The following is an 8262-nucleotide window of genomic DNA, read 5'->3' as shown; positions in this document are numbered from 1 at the left end:
AGAATGTCTCTTGTTCTAACCTGAGTGGGGCTTTGAGAGGGGTGTGGGTATTTGGGAATCTTTGAGTAACCTGGCAGCCTATTCTACAAAAGGTAAGTGTCACATCACTTTGGCCCTGACCCCCTTTGATTCTGGCTATTCTCCCCATGGGCATGTGTTTCCTGGAAGGTTGCTGTGGTGTTCATACAGAGCCCCCAGTCGTTTCACGGACTATTGACCTGTAAACCATTACTTTATTCTTCCGCTGCCACCAATTTTGTGGGGAAAAACCCAGGGTTCCCCAGTGAAGTATTGAGTCTCAGTCAGGTAGAGTTAACAATGAAGATTAAAGTTTATTTTAAACACAAACAAGTTTTAAAATATATTTGAAACGCTGTCACTCTGTTCCCTCTCAGTCTTGCCCCTGTCTCTAACTCACTCTGACTCCTCTATCTCCCCCCACAAAAGACCCAACTAAACTAACTGTCAAAACCTCTGGGCTGAGCCTCAAAATCAGGTAGGCTCCACCTCCAGGCTTTCTTATTGGTCAGCCTATTAACCCTTTCTCTCCCCCAATACAAACGTATCCCCAAAAAATGAGCAAACGCCACAGTTGCCTTAGAAACAATGCATTCCTCAGGCTGAAAACACTTCCACGCCCCTGGTTTAAACCCTTGGTCTTCTCAAAGCTGAGGACAGCATGAAACCTGAGACAAAAAGTAAGCTGATGAAAACTGTGGATAATTTGTTGATTTAAAATTTTTATGTCCTGTGTTTCCTTATAAAAGTTCAAAGTGCCTACCAATTGAGAGCCAGTGTGGTGTAGTGGTTAAGAGCGGTATTCTCGTAATCTGGGGAACTGGGTTCGCGTCCCCGCTCCTCCACATGCAGCTGCTGGGTGACCTTGGGCTAGTCACACTTCTTTGAAGTCTCTCAGCCTCACTCACCTCACAGAGTGTTTGTTGTGGGGGAGGAAGGGAAAGGAGAATGTTAGCCGCTTTGAGACTCCCTAGGGTAGTGATAAAGCGGGATATCAAATCCAAGTGGGGTGGGGAGAACTACAAAATCCAAAGATCCAGAAGACAGACTCATATGGGAGTTGGTGGTCCTTCAGCTCCTCTTGTTCTGAGTCGTATAATGGCAACAGAGGGGGTAAAGACTGCATCGAGATGGAAAACAACGTTGTTGCCAATATGCAACTGGCAGTGGTGAAGCTACCTTCTCTGGCACCGGGAGTGGCATACATCTGGGGGCATTGCTGGCGCATGTCCCAGGGGGCATGGTGTGCGTCGGGATGTGTGTGGCAAACGGCACGCTTCTCAGGGCGTGCACTGCAAGCACCACGGGGGTGCCGGGAGTGGGGGTGGCTGCGATGTCACCCCTGGATGGCACCTGGGGCAGACTGCCCCCCTGCCCCCCCCCTCATCTGCCAGTGGCCACCGGACCAGAATTAGGCTGAGAAATTTCCTGGCATCCAGTGAAACTAATGGAGTAATGTATGCAAGTACAGGACTTAAATTGGCAAGAACTATCAAAGTATGGGTCATACCAGAAAGGTAAGTAAAAACGTTCGCTCATTTTGCTGCATTTGTGGCAATAGTTTTTAAGTTCTTCATTATTTTCTTGTGGTTGTTTAAATAAGTATTGTGGTTATTGATATATAATTTTGTATTTATTGACTGGACAGATCAGCTGTTTATGAAATACCGTTTACTAAATATTTGTGATATAGGTGTTGTGGTTATAGATTTGGGCTTCTAAATGGTGTTTCTGTGTGCTCTGGCACTCATCACCATGTTCTGTGCATCAGAAGAGGTTTAGTCATGCTGGCCACATGACCCGGAAAGCTGTCTGTGGACAAACGCCAGCTCCCTCAGCCTGGATCAAGATGAGCACCCATAGTCAAATTCAGCTGGACTCAACCGTCAGGGGGTCCTTTACCTTTTTACCCTGTGGTTATAGATTTGGGCTTCTAATTTAGAAAATGTAAAGATGGAGGCTTGCAAAAGGTGAAATAGGCAGATATTGTTTTGTTAGACCATTAGAACATGGGGCCATCCAGCAAACTTGATTGGCAGCAGCAGGTTTGTTAGAAATAAAAGGAAGTACTTTGTCAAGGTAATACATAATTAACTTGGGGGATTCATTGCCAAAGGATGTGGGGATGACCACTAGCATAAATTTAAGAGGACATGGCGGGCTGTAAACTCACCACACACCTTTGACACGTCAGTAGGAGCAAATAGAATGCCACCGCTCTATAAAATATTGCTCCACAGTGACTTTGCCACATCAGCCACCACCTTTCCGCACATCAGAATCTACCACCCCCCCCTCCGAGAAAGTAGAAAACAGGTTTTCTCATGTCCACTATGGATCAAAACCTCTTCAGTGTATTTACGGTCTGATAAAATACTAATGAGCAAGTATTTGTCAGCCGATATGGTTGCTTTATTTTTACTTCAGTGTGGCTAGAAAGCCTAATACTTGTCCTTTTATCAGGCACATCTGTATTTAAATAGTTAAAAGGCAGCAGTCAGCAAGAAAACCATTGTTTTGCCTTAAATGCAAGGCAGAGGTCTGGATAGCTCAGTGATTTAGGTAAAAAATCTTTCAGATATATGAATACATCTCTACAAGCCAAAACGTGAATGTCCCTCCTTTTTTATTATTGCATGAACTCTGCTATTATGAAGCTTTATGATGCCACAAATATTTTTCATTCTGGTTATTTTTAAAGGATTCACAAGAGTTGGACCTTTGAAAGTGAGATTAAATAATTTAAAGACCACAAATAAAGGGAGAAAAGATTGTAGTTCATGGGGGGCGGGGAGAGTTGTTATATGCTTCCCGTATTTTCTGGAAAAAACTGGCATTAGTGCTCAGAGGCAGACAGCTTTGTAGAGGAAGTCACTACAAGTGGGCAATTTCATGAGCAATATATATTGATCTGGGTTGCATACTGTACTTTGAAAAGTTTGCTCAAAGATGAGGAAGACAAAAGAAGCCATCCAGAGGCAGCCTTATTAAATTTGCTGGCTTCCAATCAAGCTTCTGAAGGAGGAAGTTCATTTTCTAATGTGCAAGATTGCATTCCTGTAACTTGTCAGCACACAAGTTCCATTGCACAGGACACATTAAAATGAACGAGAGATGCATGCTATGCAACAAACTAGCGTATTTTTCGCCCTATAGGACGCACCGGCCCATAGGACGCACCTAGGTTTTTTGGGGGGGAAATAAAGGGGGGAAATTTAATTCCCCCCAGGCACGGGGCTGGGGCGGGGGATGCCCGAGCTTCCCCCGACTGCAGCCCCCAGAACAGGCTGCTATCCGCAAGCCTTGGGAGCCCGGCGGGAAGTCCTGCCGGTCTCCCCAGGCTTGCAGATATCTGTCCTCCGAGCTTGTGGGGCTGGCAGCCTCCAAACCAGGTCGGGGAACAGCGGGATGGTGGCGCTGCGCCTCCCCGCTGTCCCCCGAGCTTGTGGGGCTGGCGCTGGGGAGAAGTGCGCTTCTTCCCAGCACCAGCCTCCAAACCAGGTCGAGGAACAGCGGGAAGGTGCGCTGCGCCTCCCCGCTATCCCCCGAGCTTGTGGGCTGCAGGCTGCTGCCCGCAAGCCTTGTGAGCCCGCGGTAACTCCTGCCGGGCTCGCAAGGCTTGCGGACAACTGCGCAAAGCACGGGGCGCCCTCCGGAGGGCGCCCCGTGCTTTGGGCTGCAGGCTGCTGCCCGCAAGCCTTGCGAGCCCGCAGGAACTCCTGCCGGGCTTGCAAGGCTTGCGGATAGCTTCCTGAAGCCTGCATTCACCCCATAGGACGCACACACAGTTCCCCTTCATTTTTGGAGGGGAAAAGGTGCGTCCTATAGGGCGAAAAATACGGTAATTCATTTCTTTAAGAATTGTATTTCTTTCCCTCAGGGAGGCCAAGTTATGTCATGGTTTTCTCATCTCCCACAACAATCCTGTGAGGTAAGTTAGGCTCAGAAACGGTGATGATTACCCAGTGAGCTTTGTGGCTTAGTGGGGATTTGAATCTGGATCTCCCCAACCCTAGCCCTAACCCCAGTAGGAGTCTCCAGCCTTGAAAACCCTCTGTATGCATTGGGGGGGGGGATTCCCTGACATGTTCTAATAATTAATCTAAGAAATAAGTGTATTGGGAATGCAGCTTGCCACCACACTACATGTGTACATTTTCCCAAAATTGACACCTGAAAAGTGTAAACGTATCTTCAGATTAAATACACAGGAGTAATTCAAGGGGTGCACTTTCTTCTCACTTACTGCACCTGCCACTGGAAGGAATTTTTTATTTTGCACCTGCTTAAGTTTGTGACACCTGCCAAAAGACTGATGTTTGTCCCCTCCGGCATGGTATCTGTGACTTTCAAGCATCGTCTGGCAGGCTGACGTTCTACTGGTATAGCTTTTCTGGCCACAAAGAGAGATATATGGGAAATCACTTCACCATGTGGATTTTTGCTTATCATATATAGCGTTAAAAATCCCTGTCTAGGAACGCACCAAAAACACAATTCTGTGCAAGATTCATAAAAGAAAAGTTTTCCCTGAAGAAGGCTTTCACACGTTCGAACACGACTGGGGAACTTTTGGCTCTCCAGATGTTTCCGGAATACAATTCTCATCTGTATGGCCAGGAATAATGGCAACTGTAGTTCAGAAATGTGTGGAAGGCCAAAGATTCCCCACACTGGGCATATTTTTATAAACGAATTGCTGGCATCAGTTCAGGTTCACTACCACCTCTCGTTTCTCTACTCTTTCAGCTTCTGCTGAATTTTGGTTCTGATTTTCTTTTTCATTTCATCCAGCTGTTAAAAGTACAACAGCCTTGCTAGGGCAAGGTGGCAACCATATGAAAACCCTTTGGATCGCGGGCAACATTTTCCCAATCAGAAGTGGAAGAGGAACATTGAGTAAATCCATGAGAGGCTTCTTCATCGAACCTCAAGCTGAGCTGTTTCAAATTAAGCTTAAATTGAACTGTGCCAATTCCCACATAGGAATACTGGGCAGGTTTTCTGTCCCTGAGGTGGTTGGCAACTCTGTTGAGAGATAACACACTTCAGATTTCCTTCCTTTCTTTTTGCCTGCTTTGTGGCTGATGCCACAATTGTAGGTCTCCTTAGTGATTTCTGAAGTTTAAATAAGCTGTATTTGTGACAGTGGGAAACAATTAGGCCCAGCTTTGCAGTCTGGATGAGGGGGGAAATGGCCAGATTGATCTCCTAGGACCAAAGCAATGAATTTCAGGCTCTCACCATGCTGATGAGCGGAGAGTTTTCAGTATGTTTTGCAAACAAAAATAGCTATTTTGAATGCTGCTGTACCCTATCTCTATTCCATCACCGCAACCAAAGCTGTGCTGCAAAATTAAATCCCTCCCTGACATTGCAAATCAAAATCATAATCTAGAAGTGAAAACACATATATACCCCTTCCTGAAATATTCATCAAGCAGCCTAGCTAGGCCTCAATTAACATCACTTAATTGAATCATCCAAAACTTGGTCTTTTTGGCACAGTGTTTAGTGCTATGCATTCACTGGAAATAAGAGCAAAAAATGAGATGTGCAAGTTGCTTGTGGTTTTAATTATTTTAAGCAATGAATTGGGTCAATCAGAAGTATCATTTCTCATTCTCTGCATGTCATTCACTTTGCACTGATATGAAGTGTAGCACTTTCCTGAAAATTCATCCTTTTCACTTTTTTAAAAAGAACAACACCAAGGACATTTCAATTAGTTGTCCTCATTCCATCAAACTAAATTTAGTCCAGACATGTCAGTCTCTGACTTTTAAACTTCCCTGTTTTTATACAATCTTCAACATCATTTAATAATACTTTTTTTAATTTTTAAGAAAAAAGCTCTCGCAGGAATTCTATACTAAAGTATTAGATAGAACAATTTAAATATTTAATAATTACTATTTCCATCATTACACTGTGGTGGCTTCTTTGAAGTAGCCAACAATTAAAAATTTTAAACTGGGATGGATCGGTATCTGGTTAAATTGTTTTTATTTCATGTAAATCAAACCAGTATTATCCATTTGGGAAGCATTTGGGAGTTCAAATAACCCTTTATCATACCAGAGAGCATTTATAATTTACTGAATCTAATAAAGTGAGTACATTTTTGACACCTCTCCCCGTCAAACAGGAAGCCTGAGATTAGATGCCCCCATATCAAATAATATCACTAGCATTTAAAAAATACTTTTAAAGTAGTGCAAACTTTAATTCCGCATCAAATGAGCCTCTTCACGTGGTGAATAATTTTCTTCCCTCTGACATATTTTAATGGCAATAATTTTGTAAATTGTCAATACATAATCATATCAGCACATGCCTGCTTTACAAATGGCACCTCCAGAGCGCACTAATTAAACAGTCTGCCTCACACCGTATCATCTTAGTAAACAAATGTAGGGAAATTCTCCCCCAACGCACCCCACTCTTTCCAAAAACTACTGTGAGGACTCTCTCTCTCTCTCTTTCACTCCTGGAAATCCGTTTGTTAAGCTTCTGTTTCATTTGCCTGCCTTTCAGTTTAAAGCGAGCCGCAGCCACTGCGAACACAATAATGAAAGAGGTCATGGAGCACCAGTTGTGCATGAAAGATGCGAAAATTTACTGCAAATGAGACAAGAGCAGTAAATTCATTTTTATTCAAATTACTGTCATCATACATTACCACTTCTCCTGTAAACATTGTGCTTCAGACAGTGTGACAGCATATTATTATTTGTGAGATTATACTATTATTAAGCTATTAACATGTCACCTCCTGCTTGAAACAATGACTCAGCTTGCTACTGCATAATAGGACAAGTTAGGAAGACAAGCTGAGGTGACTGAAAGGTTAGCAGTAAGAAGGCAGGCTGGGCTTAGAATGACAGCTGGCACTTAAAGGCCAACATTTATTCAAAAGAATCCACATAACTATTTGTTGTTGTAGTTGTTGTTGCTGCTGATGATATTAAATGCACACACCCAATTCGTTTCCACCAACTGGTACTTTAATTCTCCTTCTCTGAGCCTTATTACACTAATTCTCTAACCGTCAATTATTTCGGGGGGGGGGGGGACATTTCTTCAAAGGCAGAGCCAACCAGGAAACAGAGACAATGAGCCTAATGGTTTAAAAAGAGAGAGAGGAAGAGAGGAAGAAAACCCAACCCCAATCCGATAACCGTTCTTTCATTCACAACATATGGCTGCCTAATTGTGAGCTTAATAAAGAGAAGTTCAGCTTTGACCGCTCGGATGCTAGAAATGAGAGATCAACAGGGCTCGCACCATGCTATTACATGGCCTCTCCTACTTTTGACAGAAAAGCTGTAAGTTGTCCTATAGGTATTATCGCTAGATTCCCCAGGAGGTTGCTAATGATTAAAATTTTATGGTTTATAGGCTTCAAAGGCATTTACTGTAGCATTGCCATCCAAAGTTACTGTGGCATGCAGATCACAATGCATCATATGCTCTAATTTTACCTTGTGTAAGTGCTTGTGACAAATCCCCCCACGATAGCCTTCCTACTTAGTATTCTTTTAAAAACTTCATTTGCTTCAAGGGAATGTATGCCTCTCGTCTAAGAATATGTACGGGGGGGGGGGGAGTGGAGGCCTGCGGTCCAGAAAATACATGGTGCCTGTGGCTTAATTTTGGCCCTGGATTCCAAAATATTAAAGCTCAAAATGTGCTTAACACCCATCAGCTGCCACTGGGTTTAAACAAACAAATAAACAAACATTCTAGGCAATTTTTTTCTGGGAGGAAAAACATAGAACTAGAAAACTACCTTATCCAATTCAACTTATGGAATGCTCTGCCACAAGGTGTGTTGATGGCTCCTGGTTTGGACAACTGAATGGGGATTGTAAAATTTCATAAACCCAGAGGGTGTGCTCAATAGCTGCATGCCATGGTTACTAAATTAATTTATTTCATTTATATCCCACCTTTCTTCCAAGGAACCCAGGGCAGCATATGTGGTTCTTTACCCTTCAGTGTTTATCTTCACAACAACCCTGCAAGGTAGACTAGGCACAGAGGAAGGAGACTGACCCAAGGTCATCAAATGAGCTTCATGGCTAAGCAAGGAGTTGAGCATGGGTCTCTCCAGTCCAAGCCCAAGAGATGGCTAACCTTTCTTCTTCTTTTTTCACCCAAGGGTCACTGTCACCCAAGGGTCACTGTCACCCTTGACCAACCCTCTGGGGCTGAACTGGCCTATGACATTTTGCTGCCAGA

The 8262-nt window shown here is 43.8% G+C and overlaps 1 long non-coding RNA gene across 1 annotated transcript; it reads right to left on the bottom strand.

Annotated features, from left to right (window-relative positions):
* Positions 1-6279: 6279 nt before the first annotated feature.
* LOC308586466 lies at positions 6280-8262 on the bottom strand. The gene is made up of 2 exons (XR_014007897.1): positions 7971-8262; positions 6280-6575 (listed from the first exon to the last, which is right to left on the bottom strand). It is a non-coding gene; the product is annotated as an uncharacterized lncRNA (long non-coding RNA).

The sequence above is a fragment of the Podarcis bocagei genome (genome assembly GCF_964188305.1).
Source record: "Podarcis bocagei genome assembly, chromosome: 4".
NCBI classification, from domain to species: Eukaryota; Metazoa; Chordata; class Lepidosauria; order Squamata; family Lacertidae; genus Podarcis; species Podarcis bocagei.
This window is presented reverse-complemented; position numbering and strand designations above follow the sequence as displayed.